We start from the raw sequence: 17,447 nt of genomic DNA, 5'->3' as shown, positions 1-17,447 counted from the left end.
CTCCTGCACCATCTCTCCTGGTCAAAGCAGGTCAATTATTGTTTAAGTCAATGTCTATAGTCATAGATATCAAGGAAGCAGAAGGGAGTTGTTCCACCTCTCCCATTCTTCTGGGATTAAGGTACAGGCCCTTGATACATGTTAAGCCAATTAGAAGCTCCTCCTTTGGTCTCAAAAACTTGAGGGGGGAAAATGACAGGCCAGGGAGCATGCCTAGTGCTCACACTAATGATGGAGACCTCAGTGTTCAGCATTGTAGCAGTAAGTGTTAGGTGAGGGTACCTCCAAGCACAGAGATGTAGCTACCCAGCTCCTTGCAGCTCAGGTTCCCTTGACTCCTGCCCATCCAGTGAGCTACCCAATAGCCCTTCCAGAATTTTATACTGCTAAATTAGTGTCAATTTCTGCTGTTTGCAATTAAAAACCCTGCATGGCACCCAATTTTGCAACTTTAATATCAGTGGTTTTTTCAACATCCTCAGCCTCTTGTAATAATTTCATCTGATATTCGATAAGGTTCTAAACACTTACTATACCCTTTCCTGCAAAGGAGGAAAACTACAGTGCCTAATATTCAGAAATTAAAGCTGAAGTGTGTATACATTAATTTTTTGTTCTTGGACTTTGTAATATGGAGTTAGTCCAAGGTTAGGCTATAAGAACCAGTTATGATTTTTACTAATTGTTCATGACCACTCCAGCATAGAGATCATTCCTCCCTGGAACTCATAACACTTAATGTGTATAACATCATTTAGTAAGCAATCACTTATTGTCTTACATTACTATTATATCTTAAATGTAGCCTTAAATGTGGCTCTTAAATTTTTCATATAGTATCATCCAATTTCCCTAATTAGAATTATGGCAAAAAAAGAAGGCAGGGACTGAAAAATAATTTTTTAAATATTTTCCATCTATTCCTATAAATTCCTCTTATGCTTTCCAATATATTAATTAGTACACTGACTTACACATAGTATATGAGTAATAATATTTCAAAGTCAGTGGTTTATTGGTTCAGAAGGGATCTCTGACATCAGTGACTGCCCAGTATTATTAAAGCAGTAGTTGACAGGAAATGACCAGAGAGAAGAAGTATACAAAAAGGACAGCAATCATTATAAGTTGGATATGGACTTTTATAATATGACTTTATTAAATAAGAATACACACATGTAGTATATTTATATATTTGAAATATTTAATGACTTAATTTGTATGAAGAGGTCCCCTTCATCCTCATCTCCCTGCCTTTACATAAAGAAATGTCGTACAAAAAAGAAGCTGTTGGTATTATTTTTTCCATACAGCCAATATTTTTTGGTCATAATCAGATATAACAAAATACAACCAAAGCCTCTGGAATATGCAGACAGTAAAAGATAGGAAGAACTTGTAGTATGAAATTGGTGATGGCACATGGATATTTTAAAAATATTTCTTTCAACTGCCAGTTTCCTTGCCTAATCAGGGCACTTCTATTCTGAAAGAGTAAATATCAAAGTCAAGATGGAAAATAAATGCAACATTATAATATGTGGCATGTAGAATGAAGATGTGGCAAAGGTTGACATTGATGATGATTAAACGATTTAGGATGTGGTTGTCAAGATAATAGGATAGAATCCATAATCACCAGCCTTCCTTTTCTCTTCATACACTATCTGTTAATGTACACTAGCTTCATAATTACCTACTAAAAGATAGGTGGGGAGTTCATTAACCACACTAATTACAAGAACAATTTATGCTAAATCATCAGCAGGGATGTTAAAAACACTTCTTGAAAACCAAAACAATATAAAACCGACCTTAGCAGACACAGAACATCTGTTCTTTAGGGCAAGAGAAAGAGAAAATCACAAGAAAACAGAGTAAATGAGAGCAGAAAAATATTTTCTTTGTCACTTCCAACTGAATGACAGGTACAAGCCTATTACATGAAGAAAATGGTGTATTACAGATGGTGACCTCACATGAAAGATCATTGGCTTTACCACTTGTTACCCAGTAGCCCAATTTGTTATTGCTCAAAAGGATTCCATACCCTGCCTCCTCCTCTCTGAAATGTGAATCAGATAGAGAGGAGCAATATCCCAAAAGCTTTTTGAGATGTGTTTTAAACTTCATGTCCATTTTTATGTAACTCTACAAGATGTTCTTAACCAAAGAACAAAATACGACAATGACTAATGACTTGATAGTACTTGATAGAGAAGTTTAATTTTGCAATAATTTTTTCTCAATTTTACAAGCTATTTTAAAGCATTGTTTAGTAAATACATACAAGCATTAGAAGCTAAATTTTACTAAAGGGTTTCTTTGAACATAAGAGTTTTGGGGTTATTATTATTTCATGATTATGAAATAATTCCTTGTGATTAGGCAGTGTCAACTGATTTATTTTTTTCAAACGCATCCATATCTAAATGAATATAATTAGCTTTTTCCCTTCAAGAATAGAATTTTTAATAGGGGCAGATGATTCAGATAATGTTTTAAGATCTCTTTAAAATGGAAATGCTTCTTGGAAATTTTCTACACGTTTGGCATCAGAAGTCTCCTCAGTCAGATCTGCACTAATTAGAGGCATGCACACAGAGGTTGCAATGTGAGGTGAAGGGAGAGGAACATTAATGACCCAGGCTGTGATATCATTTGTGAGAATTTCTTTGCACTGATCTGACATCCATTAAAGTTCAGCTTTCAATCCTGTCTTTGAAGCCCAGATCAAGCAGTGTCATGGACACATGTCTTTTGTGGTAGGCACTCGTGTTTTTCCTGAATCGCTGTGGACTACCTGAGAAAGAAGGCACCTACCCAATGCTGGCCGTGGACACTGTTTCAAACTAGTTTCTCATTTGACATCAAGTCTACTGTGGCAATCTTTGTGGCTTTGTAATAGCTTTGGAGAAGGTTACATCACAGGAGGAAAATACTGCTTTGGAAATGATAAAGAATGACTAAAAATTCATTTCTACCAAACTCTCCTTTCTTTCCCCAGTCCCTGGTCTGCTTTGAAGCCAAATAATAGGTCAGCCCCAGAATGCTAGGCTCTGCTATGTATGATTCCAAGGCAGCAGATCATTAGAAAAGTTCTTTGGGCATTAAGTTATTGCTATTTCTTTCACAGAAAAAAAAAGGAATTGGTTAGTCTTGAAAAAACAAAATTGTTAATATTTGGCAATGCGCTACCTTCTTGATTGGCACCATTTCGCTCTAATTCAACATCCACCTGAGGCCTGGACCCCTGTTTCAGCCCTCTCTGCTTGTCTCTGCTTATTGCAATAATAACTTTTGATGTACAGCAGACATTTCCAAACCCCACAGATGGGAGCTTCTTAAAATGCCATTGCCTAGGAATCAATCTTTTTTAAAGATGTCTTCAGGGGATTCTAATGTCCAAAGGAAGTTTAAGAACCACTGGAACCTTGCTACTTAAAGTATAGCCCCCAAACCAAAACACTAACATGAGAGTATGTTAGAAATGCAGAATATCAGACACCTGCTAGGCCTACCGAATCTGAATCTTCATTTTTCACAAGTATTGCTCTAGAGCAAAGAATCTTATTAAACTTAGTGACATACAAGACTTCAAAGAAATTTGTGATCAGAATATTATATGTTTGTGTTCTTGCATTTTCTTCTGAGAACATGTCCCAATAGTTTTCATGATGTTCTTCAAAGGCTTTGTGACCCAAATAAGGTGAAAAAACAGTGCCAGAGGATAAACCAGGGCTCATAAACTTAAATACTTGTCAGGAATAGCCAAATGAAGTAAATGAGTGAAGTGGCTGGGAAACTGTCAAATAAACATGTAGAAATATTCTGTACAAAAATACCAAGCTGTTTCTCAGTTTTAGAACACATCATCCTCTCTCCCCATCCTTAATTTTATCACTTTTAGTAGAAATGTGAGTTCAAACCAATAATTCTCTACCTTCAGGGAAAAAATGCACCTGGATGGTGGCACATGACAACCGTCACAGTCTGAGGGCAATGGGATGAGGTGAGGCTACAGAGGCTGGGAGAATACACACCCAGCACGAATAAGGAGGCCTGTGATGGCTCCGGCCCGGGGTTGGCGTGGAGAGACACAGGCCCATCCTTCTCAGATCTTCTGACGTTTAAAGATAGTGCAGAACTCCAGAAATTTAGTAAAATGAAATCTTTAAATGTTGCATCTCTTACTGGTAGAAATTATGTTCTTTCATGGTATATCAAGGAAAGCATTCCAGAGACCCACGTATGGGAGAATATGGCATGTTAAGATTTATTTGCAGCACCCCATGCAAAATCAAAGGAATTCCCCTGGGCTTCCAATGTCCCATTGAGGCAGGAGACAGTATAGGAAGAACTGTGAGATTGCAATACTGTTACTGGCCAGCATCTAGCACCCTGGTTACCAGAAAACATCTTTTACCAATTAGGTAGAATAAATAGTAAACCAAGGCAGGGAGGAGGAAGGAGACAGGTCTCATGTGCTAAATCAGCAGTCCTGAGCCTGGTCTGATAATATCGCCAGGTGTTCCGATATCACAAGAAACACTATGTTAGCAAGAAAGAAGAGAAGTTCTTGAAATTCTATGTAGCATTCCCACTATCTGAGAAAGAAAACCTTGAAACTGTGCTTTCATCCCAAGGCCTGGAATGCAGGAGAGGTCTATGGTGCCCAAAGAAGAATCCCATAAAACAACTTTGGTTAATTGTGTACCTCTAGTCACTATCTGTTTTACGAGGGAATCCCTGATGCTTATAGAAAGAGCCCATAAATAACTTTAGAAAGTGTCCCAATTTTAATTAACTGCCTCCTGTCACATATTTGTTTTACAGCAAGGTGAACAAATGGAGTCTGGAGCAAGATAAGGATTTGGGCTAACAGACCCCCACACATACTTAAGTTTGAGTAGTCACATTCCCCCAGGAAAGTTGGCACCACATTTACCCGTTAATCAATATGTAACTTTTTTTCTTCTCTCCCACCAACTATATAAGTCCTCAGAACAAAGGACTGATTCCCTCTCTCTCTCTCTCTCTCTCTCTCTCTCTCTCTCTCTGTTTCTCTCTCTTGGAGGTTTGGGGCACTCTTGACACTCTTGGCTCCTGGGCCACTGGGCCTCTGGCCACCCAGCCTCAGGCTGCCCAGGGGCTTGCCACACTGGTCTTTAGCCGCTCTTACTCTTGTCACCCTGCTTTGCCCTGAAACTTTGCCTTTCATCCCTACTCTACTCCAGCCCCCTTCTCTTCCGTGGGAATGGGCCACTAATAAACTGATTACACGCTAATAGATTTGCTGATCTGTAATTCTTTACATGTGTCAGCAAGAAGAACCAGGTCTCTCCCGTCAACACCATCTCCTTCCATCCTGCCATAGAAAAAGTCCAATCTTGCCTTCATGAGGGCCTGAAATAGGGCCAGTGACCAGAGATTCTGTGCCATAGTTTCTAAAGTTTAGTCCATTCCAGTCTTTAATACCATCTGGGCTACCTTAGTCTGTGTTCCCAGCAGCACTTCCGCTGGCACTGTGTCCAGGCCCACGCTCGCAGGCTGCATGGTCTGCTGCAGGCCTGAGGCGGCTGCTAGGGCCACATGGCTGCTACAGAGAGGACTCGCCAATGAGCAGGGCAAGTGTGTGTTATCCAGTAAGAGAGAGAAGGGGGCTTCTTCATTAAGTTGTTGATTATATTATCTCAGGCTTGGGAAGGACCACACACTTTTTAAACTAACCAATTAACTTCCCAAGCTTTTTTGACTTCTGATGGGCCCAACTCCTAACCGAGGCTAGAGTGACTGGTTTCTATGGTCACCATCTTGGCCTCTGCTGCTTACCTTCCCCTTTATTGTTGTTCTATCCCTCCCCCAGTGATCTGCAGGGAAGGACAGGTGGTTGGTTCCCTGGGGAGTGTGTGAAACTGTAACTTCCCAGGGAAGCAAGCTGGCTTATGATCCCTAATTGATTATGCTTAATAATGTCTTATCTACTTTGCTCCCTTTCTTTGTTAATATCTAGCTACCTATACTAACACATAAATATATATATTTTTGACAATGACACGAAGAAGGCTGAATAAAACTCATAAGCACATCTGGGAAGTTAACGTCCACTGATACAGAGCTATCTCTTATCTCCTACTTCCAAGGAAACATCTTCCTGGAGCACATTTCCAGCTAGAATCTAAACAGAGGTCATTCGACCCAGGCTGGTGTGGCTCAGTGGATTCAGTGCTGCCCTGCAAACCAAAAGGTTGCTGGTTAAACCCAGTCAGGGCACAGGCCTGGGTTGTGGCCCCCAGGTGGGGGAGTGTGAGAGGCAACTGATCAATGTATCCTTTGCACATTGATGTTTCTCTCTCTTTCTCCCTTCCTTCCTTTCTCTCTAAAAATAAATAAACAAAATTTTAAAAAAGAGAAAGAAATGATTCAAGCCCATTTTCTCATTTTAAGAATGAGAAGCCAGATAACTGAGGTGTTTTGACAAAGGTTGTAGTCAATTAATCAAGCTTAATTTCAGTGTAGCAGTGAGAATTTGGTTAGGAAAGCCAAAAATAACAAGCTTTTCAAGAAAGAAGAGACTTAATAAAGAGAAATGAGTGATGAAAAGACTGAAAGAGCAAATACCTGGAGAAACTGCTTCTAGTTCTCAGTCTCTGTGCTAGTGTTTCCCAGGAAACTATTAATGAGGGTAACAGCCCCTTACAGCAATAAAGTAAGTGACTCACAGGGAAATGCCCAGAGGCATTTACTGAATCCTACCTGTCAGTCCTCTGCTACCTGAGGAGGAGGAGGATGTTTTTCATCTTTCTCCCACATTTAAAAACCTTCTATTACTGCCTCTTATCAGCAAAACCTAACCTAGAACCCAAATTGCAAGGGATTCTGAAAAAAGGTAGTTAACAGGCTTTCAACCCCTGCAAGAACAGGCCCAGAAGAGGAACAGAGAAAGTGCTAAATTGATAACTGACAAAGGGGCATAGCTAACTAATCTGACATTCAGTCTATGCTGATGTCTGATATGTGACAAATTCACTGAGACACAGACCTTCTTGAGTTAAGACCTCCAGACTCATTACAGAAGGACTAACAAATCTATCAAGAGCAAACTTTATTCTACTGGAAGGATGGTTCGGGAAGCAAAGAAAACCTTTGTTCTATTGGAAGGTTATCTAATGAATAAAGAAGATATAGATCAATAAGAAATAGATGGCAAAAATCAATGTATCTATATAAAAAACTAAGCACGTGCAACCATTTCCATCTTAATTTTAACCTTTTTACTAAGCTGAACCTTACTGACAGCCTGTATTTTTATGTCAATGGGATAAATATAAAATATATGCAAATTAACGTGAAGGAGATGCAAGTAGGAGTACAGGATTTTGGACGCATGGTAGATACAAATCAAGCTCAAGACGGTCAAAACACAGAAGCAGAATTTGTATTTCTTAATGTTATCTTTTTCTTTAAAATTGAAATACATTATATAAGTACAGCCCTTTCCCTTACTGCATTCCTAAACAAAAATAAATAGTTAAGATAGATAGATTGATTGATTTAAATAAATGTAATACCTAAAAGATGTTCAACCTGATTGTACTGAAAGCCACCAAATATAATAGGAAGAAAGGTAGGCTGAAAGTTGACATTCTGTCAGGGGACTCAAGAGTTGGAAAATTTTAGTTTAAGATAAAAAATTATAAGCCTAGCAAGTAATGTATTTGTTAAAACTTTTGTTTCAGAAACTACAGATAAGGCCTGTCCTGGCTCCTGGGAAAACAGCTGACCTCCTGGGGCCCTGCTGAAGATTACAGCCTGGGGACAACTGGAGGCATCCAGGCCTTTGTGTTCCAGGGAGAGACCACCTGCCCCTGGGAATAGCTAACTGCCCAGGACAGGAATGTTGCAGCTTCTTTCACCTAATCCTCCCTGAGTCTCTAAGCCCTCACCGCACCTTGTTTATTCCCTGGTATAAAAACGTTGGCCTGGAAAGAAAAGACAAGATGGTCTGTTAGGGTATGAACCGCCATCTTCTCACATAGCCAGCCATCTGAATAAAGCACCCATAAAGAATCAATCGCTGTCATTGCTTATTGGGTTTGCTAGTGACAGGCAGCCCGAACGCCGGTGTCTTTTCTGGTTTCAATTCCTTTAAGGTCAACATACTAAAGAGATGTTTCAACTTGGAATCAAAGTTATTTTCCCAATTCTTCCACTAATTCACTTTGTATATTGAACTTCAGTTCCCATCATGAATGGGACTTATCACAGCTTGGTTTTGGAATTATTACAAAAGATTATTCTGTGATGAGGAAGTAATGGGAATGGAAATATTCATAGAAGTCCCAGTGGGCATAAGCCATAATAAAACAACAGAAAAAAATGCTGTCAAAAGAGGTGCATTTTGTCTTGTGCCAAATAGCTTTGCTGTGCTGTGTACATTTGGGAGAAAGCAACACAGTGACTGCTTCAGAAAGACAATGTGGTACAAAAATAACTTTTTGGGTTTTCTGGTAGAGTTAGCCCTTTTCTACTGAATACACATACAAAAAGTGATAAAGGGCAATCTGACCTAAAGCTGAACAGAAACATAGTTGGGCCATTGAATAATAACAGCTAATATTTTCTGCAGTTTACCATACTCCAGGCATTTCCCACTCACATGCTAATTCATTTAAAACTCATAGCAACACTGTGAGGGAGTTTTAGTATGGCCTCCATTTTACAGGTGAAGAAACTGAGGCACCAAGAAATTAAGTAAACTGCCCAAGTCACACAACAAGACAGTGACAAAGCCAGAACTTGACCCAAGTCTATGTTTGTAACCTTTAGCCATCCTGTCACTGAAAATGGTTTTCAATAGATTTATTGCTGTTTGGACACTAGCGGAATTTTCCATTTCATGCTTTTCAATGTCTGTATAGTTATTTTAATAGAAAATTTGGAGAAATGACTAGCCAGAAACCATTTTAAACAGAAAATCAACATTTAAACTTTATGCTGGTATTCCAGGCCAACTGTTTAGAATGCCCTACCTCCTTCCAAGGATTCTAACCTACTCTTATAACCGTGAATATTTTACAAATAATAATAGCTACAGACTCAATCAGACTGGAATAAAATATGTAAAAAGATACATCCCAGGGAATTTACTAGGTCCCCACTCTCCAGATGCAAATGTCCTTTTGTTTTCAGAAACAAATAATTAGTTTTCATGCAAATTCCAACAGAAGAACATAATAAACAATTTGGGAGCATAAATTCTATCATCAGCAGGGAAGACAAAAGAAAGCACAGAAAAAAAAAAAACATGCGTATGATTGGAAATACCTTTGGAAACCTTAAGAACATCAATTCTACGTACTTAGATCTACTTAACCACAAACATTTTCAGAATGGAAAGATAAGGGTTCTTAACTATTTTTTAACCTCTTTCTAAATTAAAGTCATCCTGATTTTCAGACAGTGTTACAAACATAAAAATGCCTTATCAAAGTTGTTCATTAGAGGTTTTTGACTACTTTCTTACTCAAAATTAATTTTTAAAGTAACAAGTAATATATATGTTTTTGTGTTAACAGTACATTTTGAATATATTTAGTAAGCAATTTAAAGGAAATAGATATATTTACACATGTGAGAAAGTTCAGAGTATGTAAGTTCAGAAGCTGTTGCTATCTACACCACTTTTGTACATTGTACATGTTTTCTGAAAGCTTTAGCTGAAGTTTTTAAGAATCTGGTCACTCACAGAAAACAGTTCCTTGGCCTATGAGGTAAAAATCTTTTAAATTGGGGGTAAAATCTTTTAAATTGGGGTGCAAGACAAGAGTGGAACTTCTACCCATATATCATCTATTTTCCAAAAAAAAAATGCTTTACAGAGCAAACTATTAGAAGCATGACCCCTTTCATTGGCACTGAATTCACATACAGAAGAAGAAAGAGATTTGTGTTCAGAAGACACTCTACCCCAAACCACACAAGTAAAAGCCACTTCAATCTCTTCACTTGTTTTCAAATCCTTCTGCTAAAAATCTTAGAGGAGTCTAAGAGATAGCATACATAAAACCAACATTTCAGTTGAAAGAGCCCACTTTCAAAAACAAATTTTGCTCCAAGCTCCCAAAATCTGTAACCCAAAGAACAGAGATATTGGTCCTGAGTGAAAAAGATTGGATTTAAACCATAAAGTTTGAAATTTACCAAACTCTGTGGATACCAGTCCTGATAATGCTGAGAACAAACAGAAAAGCAGTTACAAAGAGACTATTTTGGTAATAATTTGGCCAATTTATTGTTCCTTTTACAGGTTGAAGTAAAAACTTATTTTTATTAAGCAAAAAACATGTATAAAAAACCTCAAACTTGTATAAATGAATGAGTAACAAATAACCATAAAATTATAATTTCAAAAGAAAGATCGTCTAATAATGTAGGTCTAAAAAACATTTTAAAGGAAAAATTTAATAAATATATTTTTTAAATATCAAAACAAAAATTAAACATTAAAAATGAAAGTTTCTTAGTATCCTGATTTCAAATGATTTTCTTAAAACATTGTAAGAATTCAATACATATTTTTATCCCATCAGTACAATCCAGATGGCTCTTTATAAAAAAGAAAAGAGATTGATTTTATTTCTCTTAACTATCTGAATAAATGAAAAGCAAATGAAACAAAAATCTGCTTGAAGGCCTGAACCATCCTATATTATCCTATAACATTGCATCTATGCAGTACAGAGAGTAGGCAGTTTGTTAGCTACCTAATTTATATAAAGGTTAACATCTCAACCAAATATTTCAATTACAAAATTTAAAAACCTTCAAAATTTATGTGGAGCAGAGTTTTTTAGATTAGCTATTTAGAACCATCAAATAACAAAATAACTAAACCTCATCACATTCTACTTGCAAAATGTGCCACAGAAGAGAAATTAACTGAAAAAAAAAAAACCCATAAGATTCTCAATTGGACACACGCAAATTTAAAACTCTACTTTTACTTATGCGCACACAGAAAGATGTAAGCATTATATTCTTCAGGGGAAACCAGAGCCAGCTCCGTATACATGAAATGAATCCTTAATTAGTTCACTATCTACAGCAGCGACAATTACATAATTTTGCTTTACATAATTAACTTTGGGGGAAAACAAGATTTCTTGCTTCATTTTTCTGAATAAGTGCTGCAAATTTCTATTCTGGTTTGCCTCTGTAAACCTTTAATACTGGGTGGGGGCAGGGAGAGAGGTATGAGGAGGCAGCCTTGAAATCAAGGTATACGGAACTATTCTGTTGAAATGTATTATATTTGAAGGTGGCTGAACTTGTTTGCAGTGGGTTTCATTTTTATGAAGTGTTAGAAAATGTTTACTTTTCTTCATTGTTTAGGTTTCATCTCTAGTTGAAGAAATAGGGAAAGTTATTCATTGACCAGTTAATGATGTTCGGCATAGGCTGAATATACTAAGCATTCCTTTGTTACACCTACTTTTAAATGAGATCTACTAGTTTTCTCAACAAAAGCAGCGTCTATTTTTTTTTTGGCGGGGGGGGGAGAAGTGTCCTGGGTGTTCTGTTTACTGTCTCTGATAACTGAGGGGTTGGAGGGACCTGAGTTTTAGGTCTGGGAAGCATAGTAACAGGCTTGCTCAGCTTGGTTCTGCCAACGTTCTCCCATTTAGGAACTTCAAATTATAGGCAGCAGATTCTCCACAGCTCCCCCAGATAGTCCCTCCTATAGGGAGGGGGAGGACCTGCCCTGGTCCAGTGCGAGTGGATTGTATGGCTGAGTTTGCCTATTTCCACCAGCTTATTCATTTGTCTAATGGATCAAAACCCACATCCTCCATCTTCTATCAATAATAAAGGAATATTTTAGTCCCTACTTGCCATTTTTAGATTTCCATCTCCATTTGTTTGGTGGGAGAGGGGATGAGGATTCTGCAAGGAAGGGCCCCTTCAAAGAACCCCCCTAACATCACCTACAACTAGTCATTGCTTCTCCATGTGAGACTGTGACCAAGCAGACAGGGCCTCATCCACATGGCGCCTGGATGAATGACTCAACAATCAGTATTGGAAGGAATAGGTCTTTATTTACAATATTCCAACCTTGGAGGGGCTCAAACTACTTATGCTCAGAGCCCTCTTTTTCCACAAGACACAGCACTTCCCTTGTTTCCCAAAAGGCTATAAGCCAAAAGATCCAAAATTTCCCTACTCCCTTATCTTAAGCTGGCTGTGCAAACAGTCTCACAGCAGCTCTCTCCTTCAGGATCTGGGGTATGTGGTCATCAGCCTCCATATTATAGTCCAGGAAAGCATGTGCCATGTACGCTGTATCATGGTGAAGTCCAGGAAAGACATTAACTCCCAAGAGTCCAGATAAAATCCCTTATAAGACACTGACCTGCTGGGTTTGCATGGTAGCAAGTCAGTGTTTTGCAAGGCAGGACATTTGAAGGCTTTGGAGTCAGCTAGACCAGGCAAAATCAAAGCAGCATGCCTGCTTTCTTACTAGCCCATGGTGGAGCAACTCTTACAACTCTTATTGATGGCTCCTATCTCACGACCTGCAGCATGGCAGAATTTCCTGCACTACCAGCTGCCTCCCGGCTCTTCTTCCCTCATGGCTCTTCTACACCCTCTCAAACCACATGGCCAAATAATCCCTACAAACTGCATGGATGCTACTTCACTACCAGCAGTGTGGCTCTTATCTCACTACCGGTAGCATGGTTCTTCTACACCCCCCATCGTGGCTCTACTGCTCATTGGTGCCTGCCCTTAGTTTAAATCCTGACCTGGAGCCTCCTGCATGACCTCTTCTCTCATTCCTCCCACAGTGAGCTATGTTTGCCAGTCCTGTATTATTTACATTTATTCAGCTGCCATCCCCAGTCAGGGCAACAGGAACTCAGTGATCCAAGGGGACCAGCCTCCCGTGCTACAACACGAGTCAGGCTATATCCCGAGGCAGTAATACAGCTATTATCTTGCCTTTGTTATGAAAAGTATCTTAAGTGTATCGTCCACTCCCCCCACCCCCAACCAAGAGCTACAGGGGCTTAGGGGGCCTCTCAGTCTACACTCATTTCGAGGACACCCACATCATTTGTTCATCCTTCACATGTGGTACTCCAGGTCCTCCACATCATGCCACCAAGCACCCAGCCTGCTGACCTCACTTGTTCCCATGCAAATTTGGACATTCTTCAGTTTCCCTACATTTGTTTTCTTCTCCATAAAATAAGGAATATAATCTCATATTCAGTATTACTATGTAAGTTAAATAAATTTATCTCTGTAAAACACTATGAATCAGGCCCAATACATAGGAAGCACCACATCCATATTTATTGCATTATTATCATTGTTACAGTCTGAATTGCACACCCCGCCACATCCATGTGTTAAAGCCCTAATTCCCAATATGACTATATTTGGAGACAAGGCCTTGAAAGAGGTAATTAAGGTTAACTCAGATATCAGGGGTGTGGTCCTAATCCAGTAAGACTGGTGTCCATATAATGAATAGGAGAGGTACCCACAAAAGGAAAAGGCCATCTGAGAACAGAGGGAGGACCAACCACAAGCCAAGAAGGGAGGCCTCAGGAAAAACCAAAGCTGCCAACACTTTAATCTCCAGAACTTCCAATCTCCAGAACTATGAAATAAATTTCTGTTCCTGAAGCCACACAGTCTGTGATATTTTGTTATGGTAGCCCTAACAGACTAGAACAATCACTACTGTTAGTGATATTATAGCTGTGCATTCACTATCAAAACAATTAGGCAAAATACAGTTAAATTAATTCTTTCATTCAAATCAAATCATCCATGATTACTTTTGTGAACAAGGTCAATATTTAAAAGTTTTGTGAGGAGATCACCCTTAATAATGGAACATGATATAGTAATTTCTGGGTCCTTAGGTAGTTAATATAATTCAACTTTACATACTTCCAGACTTTCTCTCACAAAGCAGTGATCACCATGATTGATGAAGATCTTACAATACAGAGGTAATTAGTTGCCAATATCCTATTCTACATTTCATTCATAGTAGTAGAACCACCATTTTTAATTAGACATTTGGCCACCTGCAGTCAAAGTTGTATTTCTCAGAATATCTTCCAGCAGGTTATAGATGTGTAACTAAGTTCTAGCCAATGAGAAATAGATAGTAATATTCTATTGTAGTTCAAGAATATCTACTTAAAAGAGAAGTCTACAGGGCTTCCTTGTCCCATTCTAAGTTTTACCATGTGGGATATGGATATGATTACTAGAGATTCTGTGGAGGAGTTTCGTCCAGCAGAGTTCTCCCAGCCACCGTGGATGAGAATAAGTCTACCAAGACAGGATCTGCTTGAGGAGAAAAGGCTGACCAATCTCTCAAAGGAGAAAGGTCTTGAGCCTCTCTCTTAATGGGCTTTTATTGAGTGTAGCTTGCACAGGGATGCATATCAAAGAAAGGAGTCATGGTTTACAGATAACATTTCTGGGGTCACAGAGGTCCTTTTGAGTCAGGGTCTGGTAGACAGGGTGACTCCAATTGGCCATAAAACCTGGGGAAACAAACTTATTTTATGCTTGGACTCAACATTTAAATTGAAGACATTCTTAGCAAAGCAGGTTTCACAGGATTTTATGCATTCTTTCTCAGGCCTGATCACTCCCCTTCTGGGAAGTGCCAATTCCCACACAGGGTTGCACCCCACTTTGGCATTGTTTCAGACCTGAATCAGGTGGGGGATGAGGGCAGCCAAGAGATTAGGAGACTTTTTGCAGATAGAATGAGGACTCAGGCTATGATAAAGCCAAGGGGTGAGGGTCTTTTGTCCCTACTCCATAATCCCCTAAGTCCTTCCCTGAGGGCCCCTTTGTGACTGTGCCTATCTTAGGTTATTCCTTCCTTGAGGAATCTTACCCATCATTGACTATCCAGCCATCCTCCAGGGGTCAAGCAGGGAGAGGTAAAGGGGGAAGAGGTGTGCCTCTGCCAGGAGGATAAGTTTTGTCTCCTTAGTGGCTTATGATCCCAAGGTCCCCTAGCTGTGGGGCCTTTTCACCTGTTGGCAAGGTTACAGCTCCTGAAACCAGGCAGGGTGGTTCCCAACAAGATTTAACAGTCATTTTAGATTTTGAAGATAAATCCTCAGTGGAAAGAGCAAAGCAGTGGTCTGGGAAGAACTTGGGCATCTGAGAATTCCATGTGTGAATTCTGAAGACTCCAAAATAAGTCTTGGACTGTGTATTTCTGAAGAGTAACCCTCTACTCTTCCAAAGCAGTTATCTTCAAGTTTATTGTTTGTAACAGACACTTTTGGCACCCCTTCCCACATCCTTATCTCATCCCTGAATTTGCCAACAGCCTTGGTAAGATAATTTCCCACCCTAGGGCCTATGTCTCTCTGCTTCTCTGTCTGCAGACTTTCTCTGACTGTGTGGAAACCTGCTCAACAGACCAGAGGCACAGCTCGGCACTGTGGAGCAGTAGCACTCTTGTGGACAATATCTACTAATGAGGAACTATTTCTGTCCTTCTACAGGACAATTCTTAGACTGTTTCTTTAGGTTTCCTGGACTCCAGTATATGTGAGATGCAGGTGCCCAAAGAGGTAACCTACTTTTTAACTTTATTGGCTTTTCTCTCTTCTTTCTTTTCTTTCTTCCACCTCAGTCACACTTCCTAGAATCACCAAAGTCCTGGTGTCTGAGTCTACTACTGGAAGAACCTCACTAAGACACAAGGACTTACAGCTTCACCAAATTCAACTGGTACATCTTGGCCAAGAATAGCTAAGATATGGCTATGCAAACACCAGACCCAGTTGGGCTGAATGCAAGAATCCCAGCTAAGGAATGATTAGAAATGTGTACAAAGAAATTCGCAAATGGATATAAATGTTTGGTTATTAGCGGCTCAATTTAAGAATCAGAGGGAAGAGATGATGTGTATGGGAGACTAACATCACCCTTAATTAAGCCTGATCTTAATCCCTGGCCAGTTTTGGACAACGTATAACCAAGTCAAAATGGAGCTAAGTCTGAATTACCCTCTCCCTATCCTCCTGTAGCACCTATCACATCTCTTCAAATGGGTTCAGTTCATTCTCACCTAGACACCATGGGCAACAACAGCACTTTTATTTGCCTCCCAAGTAGAAATGGGACTGTGATTCTCTTAGCATGACCTAAAAGGATATTCTACACCATGGCAATATTCAGGCAGAAATATCCAGATTTTCCAAATAAATGAAACTTTAATGCTGTCATGGTAAAACATCATAATGCATTTTGATAATCTAACTCTCTCTCTTACAATAAATTTTCCTGAATATTAAGACTTATTTCTTAATATCCTGGCTGATAGTTTTGATTTATGCTAAAGTTTTTCAAAGAAAAATGCTGTTACAAATCCCATGATTCATTGGAACATCATTCTAAGAATTAGTTCTTTCAAAATTGGGTCTTTCAAGGAAATGTATGTTTTCCAAATAATTGTCCTTGGATCACTACATCTGGGTACGTAACATCCTCCCTGCCACAAGGCTAAAAGATTTTAATATGTGGAAGGAACTGGTGACAGTGGCAAAGTTAATAGGGTGCTACTTAAGAAATAGCTGGACATTTCTCTTGTTTTATGAGGCAATAATTTTACTCCCTAGTGAATAAAGACTGGAAAAAAATTGGGTCACTGCCTAAGATATAACCTACACTATATCGAGTAGTGCCATTACATGTCTCTTAACTGCCTCTCGGAGGTCATATTGCTGCTTACAGAGGAAGCTTTCCTGACAACTTTTTCTGAAAAATCACATTAAACAAATATCAGCCAAACAATGCAAAACTGTAGTGGTCAGTCTTCCACAGATAACTTATGGAGCTGACTTTCCAGCTAACAAAATTCATTGCCCTCATTATCATATTGTTATTACCTCTTATGCAAATAATCCAGGAAACATTTAAGTCACATCATTTTTTGTAAACCCCAACACAGGAAATCTCAAGGGATTACTGTCTTGGAATTTCTGGCTTAAAAAAAGGAAAGACCTCCACTGAAAAGAAGGGGATTACTGTTCATATGTTCTGTGTTGCTCAAAATAAATAAGCGTTAAAAAGGAAGTATTTCAAAAGGCAATGAATTAAGTACATTTCCTACCCAAATGCAAATCCTAAGAGAACCCTCCTTGAAAAATCAACTATTGGATTTGTTTCCACTTATCTGACTTAAAACAGTTAACCTTTCCACATTAAAAAAAAATTATGTTCATAATACCAGAACAGACCTTACAAGAGTATACAATGCTGTAAAGTGGAATGGTCTAACAAAGCCAGTGGCCAAGTCGGTCTGCTAGAAGAGCAGTCTTTTGTGTTCTCCCTTAATAAGTTGCACCTAGGAGACCTCCCAAGTCACTCCCAAGTTGTCTGATTTA

Source organism: Desmodus rotundus, chromosome 13 (genome assembly GCF_022682495.2).
Source record: "Desmodus rotundus isolate HL8 chromosome 13, HLdesRot8A.1, whole genome shotgun sequence".
NCBI classification, from domain to species: domain Eukaryota; kingdom Metazoa; phylum Chordata; class Mammalia; order Chiroptera; family Phyllostomidae; genus Desmodus; species Desmodus rotundus.
This window is presented reverse-complemented; position numbering follows the sequence as displayed.